Genomic DNA, 16,360 nt, shown 5'->3' on the forward strand with positions numbered 1-16,360 from the left:
GAAGAATAGTGATGGTGGAAGGATGGTGAGCTGGTTGGCAAAGTGAAGAGGGAAGTGGTGGTATCATACCTGGAAGGGCTGAAGGATCCTTAGTGGCTGAGGACTCACCTTCTAGGCATTAATGTCATTTAGTTGTTTCTGATGTTTGTAAGGAAGAAAGATATGAAGAGTTTTTCTCTTAGTAAGGGAAAAAGCCAAGCTTCTCACCAGGTCAGACAGAGAGGGATGTGTGGGGAGGAACATTTATAAAGTTGGTATCCCAACTAAAAGAGATGGAGCCAAGTATGAGCCATAGATGTTTTTGATTGAAACTGAGCCTCCCTCCCTGCCTCCCTCCCTCCCTTATTTTCTTCCTTCTAGATCTCAAATCTGTGCTGTCTGTGTGTTTGGGGAAACAATGATAACATAAGCTGTTTTCATCTAAGCAAGTTATCTATCCATAAGGTTATAGTTAGGCTTATTCTAACATAAAACACTAATATAAAAGCAAAACTTTATCCACATTCTCACTTTAAAAATTTTATTACATGCTGTCATTAAATGAAAAATAAAGCATGATTTGCAGGATCAGGAAGGTATTCTGGAGTCTACTTAAAAAAATGATTCTGTTGACTATTGGAGGCCTTTGTTTTTATAAGTTAAGCAAAATGGAAGTGGTTAATTTGGACTCAGGAGAAGAATCATGTGACTTTCTGATTGAAAAGAAACCTACATTAGACATCTAGTTGCTATTATATAAATCATGCAAAATGCTGCCTGAATATCATTCTGAGACTTCATTTATTTTTTCCTCTCCAAAGCAGACCAGATCTATCTTAGGTTGGTTTTGGTTTACGTGCTTACCTCATTCTTGTTTGGGTGTCTACATACACAGAATGATGGAAACAGTCGGGGACTTGCTTGACACGAAGCCACCAGCTATTGGAAAGCGTGCTTTGAATGAAGGCATCCTAGGCCCCAAGAGGGGAAGAGGAAGCCACAAAGAGCATCAGAATGTGAAAATGTAGGTCACAGCTGCTACCCTTGGGGGGAGAACATACTTTGATGCCGCTGAAAGCATGGGAAGGAGGCAGGAAGGATATGCACCAGGATATACATCATTCTCAACTACAAAGGGTAGAAGTGTGTGTATCTTTGACTTTCTTTCTGTCTCTCAATAGAGATAGCTCTTTTACATGATCATACTTGGAGGACAGAGTGGGTGGGCTAGCTGGAGGTGGGGTGGCATGGGCAACAGGCTTCCTGTGAAGAGCTATTCTGTAGATTTTAAATTTTCCCAATGACTTTTAAGGCTCTTTGCATAAACACAAAGCAAAAACAAAACTGTAAATAGGCAAAGCCTCAAACCTTCAGCAAGTCTCTGGCCAAAACAAGCTTATTTCAGCATAAAGTGGAATGGCAACATTTAAAGGAAAGGTGGGACTCTGTGGGAGAAAGCGACGGTGGGATGATTTGAGAGAATAGCATTGAAACATGTATATTATCATATGTGAAATAGATCACCAGTCCAGGCTCGATGCATGAAGCAGGGTGCTCAGGGCTGGTGTACTGAGATGACCCTAAGGCATGGGATGGGGTTAGGGAGGGTCAGGATGGGGAACACATATACACCCAAGGCTGATTCATGTGAATGTAGGGAAAAAACCACCACAATATTATAAGGTAATTAGCCTCCAATTAAAAATTAAATAAATAAAAATAAATAAAGAAAAGGTGGGTGGCAATCTGATGAAGAAAACTCAAGAAATAGTCATTCAGTAAGAAGAATGTCTTAAATTCTCTTTCTTTATTTACCTTTGTGATTCCAATTTGTCTGGCTCTAGGTGTCTTAAGTCTATTCCAAGATGAACTTTGTGTAAGGGCACTGGACATTTTGCAAAGTGGGGAGATTTTTTAAATACGTGTGGCACTTTATCCAAATCCCACTTGGCTCTTTGAGTGCTTCTTGCTTGAAGCTAACACAGCCTCAGGTGCCTGTGCTGATGTGCCCTCCCCCGTCGGTCTCTATGGTTCCTGCCCTCGTTGGCTAACATCTCTTCTCCTCTGGGGATTTGATGCTTCCCAGAGCTCCTCCCTGGTAAACCATCTGAGCTAGCTCTTCCAGATGGTTTATGCCCTTATGCAGGGGAGAAATCAGAAATAGAAAGGAGATCTTTGTATCCATGGCAATCCAAAACAGTAAATGCTTCTGATAGTGCTAACCTTTCATGTATTTATTTTGCAAATTCTACCTGCTTTAGGCCCATCTGATCAAACTTAAAAAGCAAAGGTCGGCCATCTATGGCTTGAACATCAGATCTAGCCCACTGCCTATTTTATACAGCTTGGGAGCTAAGAATTATTTTTACATTTTCAAGCGGCTGAAAAAAATCAAAAGAAAAATAATTTCAGGCACATGAATATTATATGACGTTAAGATTTTAGTGTCCCCCCCTCAATAAAAGTTGTATTGGAACTCAGTTGCTCTCTTTTGCTTATATATTATCTAAAGCTTCTTTTTGTGTTATTTTGACGAAGTTGGCCAGCAAAGCCTGAGGCATTTACTATCTGGGTCTTTACAGAAAAAGTTTGCCAACTCCTTATTTAAACCAATTTAAAAATTTGCATATTAGATGGCCTACCAGAGAGCAAGATTTTCTAGGGCAGAGATAGTTTAATCATTTTTATGACCTTGGTGGTTACCACAATGACTGACATGTAGTTATTTTATGGATATTTGTTGCAAAGATTTACAATAATCAGCGACTTCACTTTCACTTTTCACCTTCCTGCATTGGAGAAGGAAATGGCAACCCACTCCAGTGTTCTTGCCTGGAGAATCCCAGGGACGGGGAAGCCTGGTGGGCTGCCGTCTCTGGGGTTGCACAGAGTTGGACACAACTGAAGTGACTTAGCAGCCTCAGCAGCAGCTTAGTTACAACTTTGAGAAAGATACCTATTACCTGACATCTGTTTTGACAAGCCTTGCCAATGGACAAGGAAAGGAAAAGAAAGTGAAAGTTGCTCAATTGTGTCCGACTCGGCGACTCCATGGACTGTAGCCTGTCATGTTCTTCTGTCCATGGAATGCTCCAGGCCAGAATCTGGAGTGGGTAGCCATTCCCTTCTCCAGGGGATCTTCCCAACCCAGAAGTCAAACCCAGGTCTCCCACATTGCAGGCAGATTCTTTACTATTTGAGCCACCAGGGAAGCCCCCAGTGGGCAAGAGATACCTATCTTTTCTCTTCCTTGCATGTTTTGGAGCATAGTCAGATTGTAATCTGCTGTTTACTTGGTGGCTAAAATTTAGGATATATCAAATTTTCTGTAATGGGAGGTTTTGTTTTCAGAATTATTACTCTTCCCAGAGGCTGTGTATGTGTTATCTTCTGCTGAATGCAAACTGACCTTAAAACCTATTGATTTAAAATAAGAACATTTTGTTATATTGCTTCATTTTGGTGGCTAGGGATCAGGTGAGCCTTAGCTGGGTGATTCGTCTGCTTCACATGGCAGCCATCGGAGTTAGTGATATTCAACTTAAGTCCAGTCTGCTCTATGGGGTCATATGCCTATTGCCTTGGTGGGGATGGCTGGAAAGTGGGGTTCAACTGGGCCCTGTCCCTCTGTGTGTGGTCTCAGGGTCTCTCCAGCAGGGTAGTCAGACTGCTCGGCACTCATAGAGACTAAGGTAGAAACTTCCATCCTCTTTGAGTTGAGTTCCAGAGTTTCACTCCTGCCACTCCTGCCTCTTCAGCTGGTAGTAATTACCAGCCAACCCAGATTCAGGGGGAAAGAAAAGAGACCCTATCTCTCAAAGAGAAGAATATCAAAGGATTTGTGGCCATCTTCTATCTGCCACGGACTGCTTCTAGTTTGATATTTAACTTTTTATTAATTCCGACTAACTACAATAGCTCTCTTCCAGTCATCCTCACATATGATCTTTTTCCAGATGTTTTTCCTGGTTTCTGAACTCTGGAGGTGTCTAGATAAGGAGGAGACCTACCCAGACCAGGCAGAGCTTTGAGGGCCTGACCTTCTTCAGAAAGTGATTCAACCCCAAAACAGCCTGTCTGCCTCCTACAAACCTCAGATAGGAGCTAGGAGGTCTGCAGGGTCACTGTGAACCCCAGCTGTCAGGGAAGGAAACCCTAAAGTACGTTCCCGTATACTTAATGACATCTTACGTCATACAGTTTGGAAGATATGCCAGTTTCTTTTCTTCATTCACTGGAAAGAAAACTCAGCGCTGCCTCTCCCTTGATGGGGATAGGTAGCTAAAGAATACACAAGCCAAGATAATGTCACCTCAGGACCTGGTTTTCCTCCTCTCTGCCATCTTCTGTTCTTGGGCATGTTGCTTGCATGCTGTTCTTATTTGCTCTAAAGAAATAGGCCAAGTTTTCTGAAGATGCCTTCATTTATGCTAATTTTCCAAACTGAAGATGAAAAATCAAAGAGATGTAACCATCTAAAAGGATGCCTTTTACATATGACTGTACAGGAGAGAGAACAATCTTAGAATTTTTTCCAATGGAAATAACTTTTGAATGATTTTCTTGGCTTGTATCTCAGAGATTTTGAGAGAAAAATCCATGTATTCACAATACACAAAACAGGTGTGATAAACATACAGGATATAAATATTATTTAAATACACCAAAACGTTATGGAGGTGGAAGGCCTTTCAAAGAGTTGTATTTCTCCATCTATTAGGACAATTTATCTGCTGTGTTTTGGTGAGTTATGAAGTCAGCAAGGTGCTAGCCCTACTTGGTTCACCAGCTGGAGGACAATTTCATGCCCTTCTGCTGACCTGGGTCTGGTTTGGCAACTGTATTTCCTTTTCTTGCAGCCCTAGGCCACACCCTTGTCAGAGCAATTGCTTTCTCTGTGTGCACTGAACGGGTATTTGTTTTCTCCCTCGATGGCTAGGGGCTGGAAGCCTCTCTGCACATTTCCTCTGGTGGTCAGGACTGTTTGTCCTCAGAAGGTGCTGTGGCCCACGTGGGGCAGCCTGAGCATGTGGCCTGCTGAGTGGGGGGTGGAGGAGCGGGACAGGCGACGGTACTTCCTTGTTCTTTAAAAAGCCACACAGGGTTGTGGGCTTGGCAGTACATTTTCTGCGGGCAATGAGAAACTCTCAGCGTTTTCACACACAGAAAGGATCTATCTTGTGATAAAACCAGGATCTTATATACATCTTTTCCTTTCCTTTATGGTGCAGCTATACAGGGGGGGGGGGTGGGTACCCTTTATGTTGAAGCAGTGACTCAAAACCAAAAAAACTAATCTTTAGTTTCTATCTATATTGTTGTGTGTGTGCAAGTGTGTTTGGAGAACTTTGAACATTCATTTGAGTTTGTACTTTTTGTGTCTTGTCTGGGATCACACAGATTCATATCTTTGTGAAGAGTCCGCATGTTGGCTACACGAGACCCTGGTTCAATCCCTGGATTGGGAAGATCCCCTGGAGGAGGGCATGGTGACCCACTCCAGTATTCTTGCCTGGCGAATCCCCATGGACAGAGGAGCTTGGCGTGCTATAAATAGAGATGGCCTCCCTGATAGTTCAGTGATAAAAATTCTGCCTGCAATGCAGGAGACTCTGATTCAATCCCTGGATTGGGAAGATCCCCTGGAGAAGGAAATGGCAACCCACCCCAGTATTCTTACCTGGAGAATCTCATGGCCAGAGGACCCTGGAAGGCTACAGTCCACGGGGTCACAAAGTGTCAGACACGACTAAATGACTGAGCACACGCACACATAAATAGAGATAATACAAACCTTGGAAAAATGCTGTATAGTATAGTGGAGATTGAAACTACTGGAAACTCTTCAGAGACCTGAAAAACACCTGGAGTGGAGAGGGGTTTTGGTGTTTGTCATGAAGGATTTTCTATGAAGCATCTTTTTTCCCCCTTTGTTTCTTCACAGCAGAATTGATAATTATAGGGAAATGTCTTGATATTTGTTTTTATAGTCTTTAAGTTCCTTTTCTTTCAAAAATAATTTGGTTTCTGCCACCAGTGGGTTTTCCTCACTAACTTGCTGTTGAATTATTTGAAATCTGTATCACTAACCTTCAGTGTGGAGACTTTGGAAATCCCCTCTGACTTCCTTTCTTGCCAAATTCTTCTCTGGTTGCCGGCCCACAATATTTTTTTCCTAATCTGGCCAGCCATCTCTGACTTATTTTAGCACATGCAGTGTTTCAGTTTGACACAGTAGCACGCTGCACAGATTTAAAAAGAAGCCTTCCAGTGGAACGGTGGCCACAAGTTGCCTCGATGATGAACAATTAAAGTTCTTTGGATGTGGGAAGAAGTCTCTGGGGAGCGTGAATTCCTTCTGTGGGGCGTCAGTGGCTTGGTGACTAATTTGAAGCATGTTAGCACCACAGGGGAGTTTTATCCAAACTTATGGTTTTTCTGGACTCATTGACAAGGTAGTTTAAAGAGCCCAGCCCTCAACGGTATCTGTGAAACTTTTCAGGTATAACTCTACTCTCTCCACTGTTCAAAAATATTTTTGAAATTTTAGTATGTATAAATTCATTCTAATTCTTAATTGGGACATACCTCTGATCCTGGCTTCTTATTTTGTGGTTAGGAGGATGAAGGAAACCAATTAATATTTTTTGAGCATATGCTAGATGACAGACAAGAGCTAAGTATTGGTTGGCCAAACAGTTCATTTGGGCCCTCTGTAAGATGGAAAACTACTCTAACAAACTTTTTGGCCAAACCAGTACTTTATTCTGGCCATGCAGGTGCCAAGGAGAGAAAAACCCAGGTTGTCACTGAGACTGTTGAAGCCTAGTGGAGGAGGAGACTGGCTGAGCAATGAATGACAAGCATGGGTCAAGGGAAGGAAGAGACGTGGCCAGTTGCAGCCTGCTCACTAACATCCCCGCCTCACCATCCAAATCCGTGACTTCCTCTTATTTTTGTTGGTCATTTGTCTCTTGGTGTCTCCTCAGCATTTCTGAGACAGATTTCCTTTGTTCATGAATATCTCCTTCCTGCTTTTTCTAGGATCCTGACTTTCGTACCTGCCTTTCTCAGGTAATCTGATTGTATTTCTGATTGTTCATTTTATTTGGAAATTTAAACTTGAAATGTCTTTGAGTTAGGTGGAGTGCTATGAGGCAAATATTGCTCTTGATTGGTTTCTTGTGGTCTCTGCTTTCCATCACCCCAAACTATCACCTCTGTACTCAACTTAGGCCTCAAGTCCCACAAGAGCTTTGCTGTCCACTGGTGGCCTAAGAATGTGTATGCTCAGTCGCTTCAGTCATGTCCAGCTCTTTGCGACCCCATGGACTATTTCCTACCAGGCTCCTTTGTCCATGGGATTGTCCAGGCAAAAGTACTGCAGTGGCCAAGAATATAAACTTCAGAAAACATTAAAAATAAACTTTTCTTCTTTTTTTACAAATTATATCAAACACTTAAAACATTTGGGAACATTAAACATTACATTCAGAGAATATATCCTGATGTTACCCATTATGAAGTTTAGTTAAATTTAATATTTTATATGTGCTTGATCATTAATTCTTCTTAAATTCAATGATTATACTGATTCAGTTGTATGAGGTTAAACAGATCTTCTATACATAGACCCCAATTATTTTCAATTAGATTTTTTTGGATAACTTTTTCCAGCAAGGAAATTATAAAAATGTATGTGAGTTATAGGGAAGACTTGATTAGAAGATTGTGTACAGATAAAAGGCAGTTTTCTTGTCTGCTGATAAGGCCTAAGATAATAGGTATGACAAGGATGTTTGCATTCTAATCAGTGACTTCTGGACATCAAAAGTACAAGGTTCAAAAGTTGACCCTTTGTCAGTGTACTGTCATATTCTAGGATTGCATTTCTTTGAGTCACAGAAAGGTGAAAAAAAGGTTTTTTTTGCTTATGGAAATGCTGTTTCTGATCTGACCAGTAGCCACATGGGAACATTCATGATACAAGCATGAGATAACTTATTATAAAATATAGGCATTGACTCAGAATAAACTTGATCTAAGCATGTAAACACAGTTTAGCTCATCTAAGTCCAGCCTATCAGATTCTCTTTGGGATCTAATATCAGTGAAGGTTTTTTGGCCTTTAGAACTTGATGTCTAGTTCTGGGGAAGGACACACAGTCAGAATGGTTACTTCTCTTTTTCAGCTTCAGATATGAAGACAGAATTAAATGTATTTCCTTGTCAGTGTGCCATGTTTGACCTTTAAAGTCCATATTATTAAAAAAATAAATTATGTCTTATATTCTACCCAGTTCCAAAAAGAATTTGAAGCAGAACACCTAAGTATTATCCATGCACAGCCTCATATTGACCTTGCTGTCCTTCCTTGTAGATAAAGGCAGAGTATACCCCAGACCATGTCTCTTTCTAATACCACCTTACATGAGGGCTTCCCTGATGGCTCAGATGGTAAAGAGTCTTCCTGCAGCGTGGGAGACCAAGGTTTGATCCCTAGGTTGGGAAGATCTCCTGGAGAAGGAAATGGCAACTCACTCCAGTATTCTTGCCTGGAAAATCCTATGGGCAGAGGAGCCTGCCAGGCTACAATCCATGTGGACACAACTGACCCATTTTACTTTCTTTCTTCTCTTCTTTCATCTTACATAAGGAATACAGAAAAGCTGGATACTTTTTTCTTACATGGAATTGTGCCAAACCGTACCAACTCTATTCAGGTAGGAAAGCCTTATTTCCTCACTTTATTTTCTCCAACACCACAGAACCATGTAGATCAGTGGTTTCTGTGATAGTTCCTAGTCCTTATTCTTTCTAGCTGTGCTTCTGAACTGTCAGAATGGTTATTTGATGGAATGGGCATCAGTGTTAGTATCTGTATCCTGTGGTGTCATGGGCTTTGTAGTTGGGCAAAGTTCACTAAATTCATTAATTTTTATTGACTATGTTCAGAGTGACAGTTTTAAGCCTGGGAAGCCCCAAATGTTTAGACTTTGATTGACAGACACTTTGATGGCTTCAGGAATACCAAGTACATTACCCACAGTGTCCTGCCAGGTATCTCCCTGGATACCACCCACTCCATGGCTGAACATTCAGTTCAATTCAGTCGCTCAGTCATGTCTGACTCGTTGTGACCCCATGAACTGCAGCACGCCATCACCAACCTGTCCATCACCAACTCCCGGAGTCCACCCAAACCCATGTTCATTGTGTCGGTGATGCCATCCAACCATCTCATCCTCTGTTGTCCCCTTCTCCTCCTGCCCTCAATCTTTCCCAGCATCAGAGTCTTTTCAAATAAGTCAGCTCTCTGCAGCAGGTGACCAAAGTACTGGAGTTTCAGTTTCAGCATCAGTCCTTCCAATAAACACCCAGGACTGATCTCCTTTAGGATGGACTGGTTGGATCTCCTTGCAGTCCAAGGGACTCTCAAGAGTCTTTTCCAACACCACAGTTCAAAAGCACCAATTCTTCAGCGCTCAGCTTTCTTTATAGTCCAACTCTCACATCCATACATGACCACTGGAAAAACCATAGCCTTGACTAGATGGACCTTTGTTGGCAAAGTAATGTCTGCTTTTTAATATGCTATCTAGGTTGGTCATAACTTTCCTTCCAAGGAGTAAGGGTCTTTTAATTTCATGGCTGCAATCACCATCTGAAGTGATTTTGGAGCTCCCCAAAATTAAGTCTCTCACTGTTTCCACTGTTTCCCCATCTATTTGCCATGAAGTGTTGGGACTGGATGCCATGATCTTAGTTTTCTGAATGTTGAGCTTTAAGCCAACTTTTCCACTCTCCTCTTTCACTTTCATCAAGAGGCTCTTTAGTTCTTCACTTTCTGCCATAAGGGTGGTATCATCTGCATATCTGAGGTTATTGATATTTCTCCCGGCAGTCTTGATTCCAGCCTCTGCTTCCTCCAGCCCAGCATTTCTCATGATGTACTCTGCATATAAATTAAATAAGCAGGGTGACAATATACAGCCTTGACGTACTCCTTTTCCTATTTGGAACCAGTCTGTTGTTCCATGTCCAGTCTGAAACATTGGGCTCTTGTTATTCACCTTTCTTTAGGGCAGTAGAAGATTTGGGTCACAGATCCAAGCTAAGATTGTCACTTTGAGAATTTTGTGCCTACCCAGACATGCCAATTTCTTTTTGTGTGTGTGTGGTTTCGGACATTTTTTAGGATTCATGTAAGAAATATTAAAATTTTACATTTTGACTCAGTACATATACACATAACCAAATAAAAAATCAAAGTTTCATAGAACAATAATTACCTTTTTTAAAAAAAAAAAAAACAAAACTTGCAGTACACGCTGGTAGAATCTGTCCTGTACCGTTTTTTAAAAGCCTTGGTTGTGACAACTTGATTTCATAACCTGTTAATGAATTGTAATGCATAGTTTGGAAAAACAAAAAACTGAGCTAGTGGAAGAAGCAAAGAAGTCTCTGGCCTTTGAGCCAGACATACCACCTATTCTCATTGCACCAGTCCACCATGTGGCCTCTCAGACTCCTTGCTTTGCAAAATTCCCAACTTGGAGCATCTAAGGTACCTTGTGAATTTAGCAATGCATTCTCTTCTCCTTACATGCTTTCTTCTGAGCCTAAAATTCTTAGTTTCCCTGTGGCAATTCATACTTATCTTACTTTGGTAAAAATGTAAAACCATGGCTTACCTTTAAATACCTGAAGGTTAAAAGCACTTCTGATCTTTGTTTAGTGAAAACCTCCTGTTCTTTTTGCCTTTTCTTTACATTTTCTCCTGTAAGTCTTATTTCCTAACTTTAACTTTAAAGGTCTCCATATATACCTTACAGAAGAAATGCAGGCAGGATCACAAATTCCTACCACCTTGCCGGAGCAGTGGCAAGATATATTTAATATGAGTTGCGTTTCTCTGGCCCTGTTGTTCCCTAACCCATGGAAGAGTCCTTTGATCTTTAACTCTGGAACAAAGTTGCCTTTGGCTTTCAGTCAGTTTCCTAAAGGGCTGGAGAACAGGACTTCAGCTTTAGGGAGTTCCCCACCTCTGGGGAAGTAAATTGAATAAAGCATTTCACATCAGGAGTCTACTAAATTTGTCAGCTGTGTAAATGCAAATTCATCCTTTAGTTCTGTAATGCAATTGCTCTAACAAACACAAAAACACAACAAGAACAAGGAACAATTCCATTGCCTTATTGTAATGGAGCACTAGTGAGGATTCCATCCTGGTTTCTGTATAGGCAGCACTGTATTTGGAAGCCAATATCTCTTATTAGTGTTTCAATACTAAACATAATTAATTTTAATTTCAAAAATTAATTTTAACCTCAAGAATAAAAATTAAAGCTCTAAGTGTATATTATTTATGATATATATGTAGAAATCATGTACATATTATCATATATAAATATAATTTTAGTCCCTACAACATCATTTAAAAAAATGGTTCTATCAATGGAGTTTTCATTATCATCCTCATTAAATATTTGTGAAACATCTCCATATGCATAGTGGCAGGTATCTAAGCATGATGGGAAAATGAAAAGAAATATATAATTATGATGTGTATCCTCAGTGGCCTTGAACCTGAGTTGTGCAGACAGATACATTATTTATGAAACTGAATAGCTGCTGTCTGCATAGGACACTGTGAGCACCAAATGTCTGGAAGAGACTGTAGGTGCTATTGACATTCATTCATGTCTACGGAGGTGGTGACAGAGGAAGATCCTAAAGCACTCAGGTCTGAGCCAGGCACATGGATGGGGAGAAACTGCCTGAGATGTTCTCTTCTTTCCAGATAAGCAAGGAGACATGCATGATGTGTGATGTGGATGAAAGGCAAGTCACCTAGGAAGAGGGCTTGTGGCTGCAAGTTGAGTGACCTCAGGTAAGTCATTTAACATCTTGGGATCTCAGCTGCTCTCTCTGTAAAATGAGGGCTGGTTTATTCCTTGAAACCAAAGGACAAGTTTTGAAATGAAAAGTTAATAGGAAAAGTCTAAGCAGTTAGTTTATGGGAAAGGAATTATACAGATTGCTTCTTGCTTGGTAATGAAACCATGAAAAGATCATCATTCTAAGATACTGTCTGTAATCATGGTGGGAAGGTAAGCTTGGTAAAAGGCCATAACATAGGTGCTAAGAAATGTGGTGAGATAGAATGCATACAACCACATCAGATTAATAAGGTCAGGCCTTGGGTAGTTGGGGAAATGTTTGAGAGTTTAGCCAAGTGACAGAATCTACAGTTTGAACTTATGATTTATTTATCTTCTGAATGTGCAGAGCTCATGTTCTTATTATGATACAGCAAGTTCCTCTAACCTATAGCTTTTAGGTTAAACAGCATCATGGCTTTTAAATTACACCAGAGATTTGAGTGTGTTGGGTGTCAGTAATGACTGTTCTCCGAGTTCCATTAAACATCCCTGATTTCCCTAGTAGTCACCTAGAATCTAATGCAAAATTTTGAGTCTTGGAGAAAATAGAAATGGACCACGATGGTCACAGCAGAAATGAAAGGAGGCGGTGCTCACCCAGGCTTACAGGTTTCAGGCCTTCAGGGAATTAGGGGTGATCTGCAAATTCACCTGGGAGGAGGAAATGGGTATGTGACAAGAACCTTGGAAGAGACACAAGTATGAATCATGACCATTAATCAACTCAGTGGGAACCTAAAAAATGTGCTTTATAAAACTGAAGGATCTCAATTCTCCTTTAAAGGTAAAGGGAAGTGTAACAAGGATCCTGACACTAGGGACGCTATGACTAAGTTGTCAGTTCTCAACCTCAGTTCCATGGAAGAGTTTGCCCTGCTCCCCACCTCTGTCCCCACCCCAGCACACACATATTCTAGATAAATCCTGTGAAACTTTTTATTGTTTTCTACTATGGGAGTAGTTGTCTGAGGCTGAGAAAATAAAATACCCTCAAATTGTCTTCAAATGCTCAAAAAGGGATGCAAATATGAAGTTAGATCAAAACTCGACACTAATTAGGGAATTTTGATGAAAACAGCATTGAGCTCATTCTTTAGCCCATCAGACTGGGAAAGAATAATCACGTATCAGATGGCCTTGACGCCTTGCCCATGTCCCCTTGGCTGACCCTAGAGTTTGCCTGCAGATACTTCATAAACATGCCAACATCTTCCTGTGTCTTTATTTCAGAGGGCATTCTCTGGACACAGGAGAGGCCTTTTTGCCACATGTGTCAGATGGGCAGTAACTGAAAAATAATGCCTTTGAGTGATCCTCAACCATTGAAGGCTGGTGGATAAATACTTTCTTGCCTTTCATTGAGATAATTCTAAGTTGTGTTCTATGCAATCCCTCAGAAGGCCTTCACAATGATTGAGACCCAGTTGTTGACAGAGGTGGGTGATCAGCTCATCTCAGGTTTCCCAGTTTTAGCATAGAAAGTCCTGTGTCCTGGGAGCTCCCCAGTCCTCAGGGATAAGTGACTACTCTGCTGTAGAAGTAACTGGCTAGTCAGTGTACTGTTTATTGGTTTTCCTCCCTTCTCTGTCTGACTTCCTCATTTCCTCACAGTGATTTCTGGGATCATCTCCTAAGTAAACTACTGCATACTTGGAATTACGTAGTTTTTTTCAGTACCTTTCATTTGCAGTGATTCTGAGTTGTTAGTTAGGAGCCCAGTTTTACACAATACTATCTGTCCATAGCATCTAACACAGTGTGTGAAGCAGAGTTCATATTCAGTAAACATTAGCCAAATGAATGGACCCCGTATCATTAACCAAGTAGTTTTAATAGACATTATTTGCTGCTGCTTGTCGATGTTGGCCTATTTGTTCCTCTTAAGTTTCCATAGATGTCTGCCAGTCACATTGATCAAGTCATAGGCCATTAGGAGTGGTTTTACAAAAATGATGTATTATTGAAATCTTTTACATTTTTTGATCATCTTACTGTTCTTACCCCAACATTGGAGTTTTTAAAAACAGAAATGACAAAAATCAATATCTGAGTAGTATTATCTAGACAAAGTGCTTTGCTGCACATTTTTTCCTGTTAATCCTCAGAGCAGCCTTGTCATTTTATATATTTATTCCTAGTTTATAGTCAAGGCTTAGTGTTCTTTGCTTATAATCACACAGCCAAGCAGGGGCCATGTTTCTCAACACCATCCCATGTCTTTCTCATTGCATTTTGGGCTTTACTGTAACTAGCCAGCAGATTCTCCCTGAAACTCACTCTCCCTCATAGAATTCTATGGAAAGCAAATTCTGGAGACAAAAACACCTGGTTCACGATGGGTTGCCTTTGGGGGATAGTTTTTTGCAGCATTTTTTTTTTCAAGACTATTAAATCCTCTCGACAGTAGCATTGTTTGCTGTAGTTTTCTCATGAGTCAATGCTGTACTTGCTCTTAAACCCTTGAGAGCTTGCAGATCATTGTCATTCGGTATCGTTTAATTTCCTGAATAAAGAAAGAAAGAATATACAGGAGGTTTAGGTATACATTTATAGTTGGGTTTAATTTCCTGTTTGCCTTTGTAATTGTGGTTTTCCTTATTTTGCTTATGAAAACTATAATGAGTGTTTGCAATACATTTTGTTCATGTGGATTTTTTCATCTTAAAAGAGCTAGCAATTGTATATAAGACAATAGTGTCAGCAGATAATTTCCTTGTTAATAGCATTTTAGGTTACTTCTACCCTTAAATTTGGTCCCAAGACATATTTACACTGATATATATGAGATAGAAGGAGAATGTACAGGTAACATCCCCTGTTTTTTTTTTTTTTTGCTGCCAGTGCTGATTATGAAGTTTCAGAAAAATTAAAATGGTAAAGAATGTTTCAGATGTTAATATCTTAATGCATTTATTTTCTTTTTCAATTTTAAAGGTAATATGCACTTTTTTTAAAAAAAGAAAGGCATTCTCCTTTGTAGCCCCTTCTGTACCATTGCTACCACTTCCACCCCTAAGCCGTCTGCCTCCCCAGTGGTAACCATGCTAATAGTTTGAGGGGTGTGTGTGTGTGTGTGTATTTCCGGAAAGAGAGGGGAAAATAACAGATACAGAACACAATACTCATGCCTTTTTAATTTAATTTTTTTGCTCACTTGTATATCATCAACATCTTTCCTACCAGTAAATACAGATCAAACTCATGCTTTTAAAATGACCTTTTAAACAGCTTCACAGTGCTTCATAAAATGCTTATGCTGCAATTTAGTCGTTCTCTTTTTTACATATATTTTTACAGATATTTTCAACATTTGCCTATTATATAGTATTCTGCAGAGAACATCCTCATATTTCTCTCTTTGTGCTCATATGTGGATTACTGTAGAGGTCTAGAAGAATGTCTTGTTCACAGAATATGCCTTTTAAAAGTGTTGATAGCCTATTAATTACCCTAGAAAGATCTGTAAAATGTGTGTTCTTACCACACAGTGTATGAGTGTGGTCATTTCCTTACACCCTCACAAGCATGAATATTATGAAATGGCTTTTCTTGGTTTCCTGTGAAAACAGGTCCTGAGACAAATAGGTGCAGATGAAAAAAACAACCAAAGCTTTGAAAAAAATCATAATTCCTGTAGAATGCTGAGAGTTGAAATCAGTCAGCGTTTTCCTACTAAAAGCCCTTCAATTGCATTTTTAAAACACGTAATATATTCAAGCCATAAAATCAGAGAAGCTTTCTTTCAGCTCTTTAGTTATATGTGTTATTACCTTCAACTTCAGGTTCTAGGGAAGGTTTCATAGAGGAGGACTTCTGACTTAGTCTTTGAAGAATGTTTGAGATTTCTCTAGGAGAGAATGGGGACATGGCTTTTTCAGGCAGTGAGAAGTATGCAGTTTCTCTGGAAAGTAGTCACGGGTGGAAGGTTAAAAGGGGTGTTGAAATTGGAAGTTCATAATCACACGTTATCACTAGCCAAACTTTATGCCCAGTCTCAACATTATCCCAGCATTAAATAAAGTTGGATATATGGGAAGATCTGATTCTGCTTATTCTTAGTTGATCTCTTACAAACTGGTATGAATGAAGAATGACTGATAGATCTTTCTAACCCCTGAATTCTGACTTTGAATCTGTTGCAATACCTGAAATTTCCATCATTAGGATTATGGCTTCAGTTTAAGACATAGAGAACACTGTTTTAAAGATGTTCATAAAATTGGTGAAGATGATTAGGTCAGTGACAAAGAGGGTAACACTTTATTTAAAATAGACAACCAACAAGGACCTACTGTGTAGCAAAGGAAACTCTGCTCAACATTCTGTAATAACTAAATGGGAAAAGAATTTGAAAAAGAACAGATACATGAATATGTGTAACTGAATCATTTTACTGTATACCTGTAACTAACATAACATTGTTAATCAACTATACT

At 40.0% G+C, this 16,360-nt stretch overlaps 1 long non-coding RNA gene across 1 annotated transcript in view; it reads left to right on the top strand.

Annotated features, from left to right (window-relative positions):
- The first annotated feature begins 6,952 nt into the window (after positions 1 to 6,952).
- LOC122683732 overlaps positions 6,953 to 16,360 on the top strand; it is a 38,905-nt gene continuing 29,497 nt past the window's right edge. The window contains exons 1-2 of the long non-coding RNA XR_006337802.1: positions 6,953 to 7,053; positions 11,783 to 11,872. This is a non-coding gene — a long non-coding RNA (uncharacterized LOC122683732). The remainder of the gene's footprint in view (positions 7,054 to 11,782; positions 11,873 to 16,360) is intronic.

The sequence above is a fragment of the Cervus elaphus genome, chromosome 25 (genome assembly GCF_910594005.1).
Source record: "Cervus elaphus chromosome 25, mCerEla1.1, whole genome shotgun sequence".
Classification (NCBI taxonomy): domain Eukaryota; kingdom Metazoa; phylum Chordata; class Mammalia; order Artiodactyla; family Cervidae; genus Cervus; species Cervus elaphus.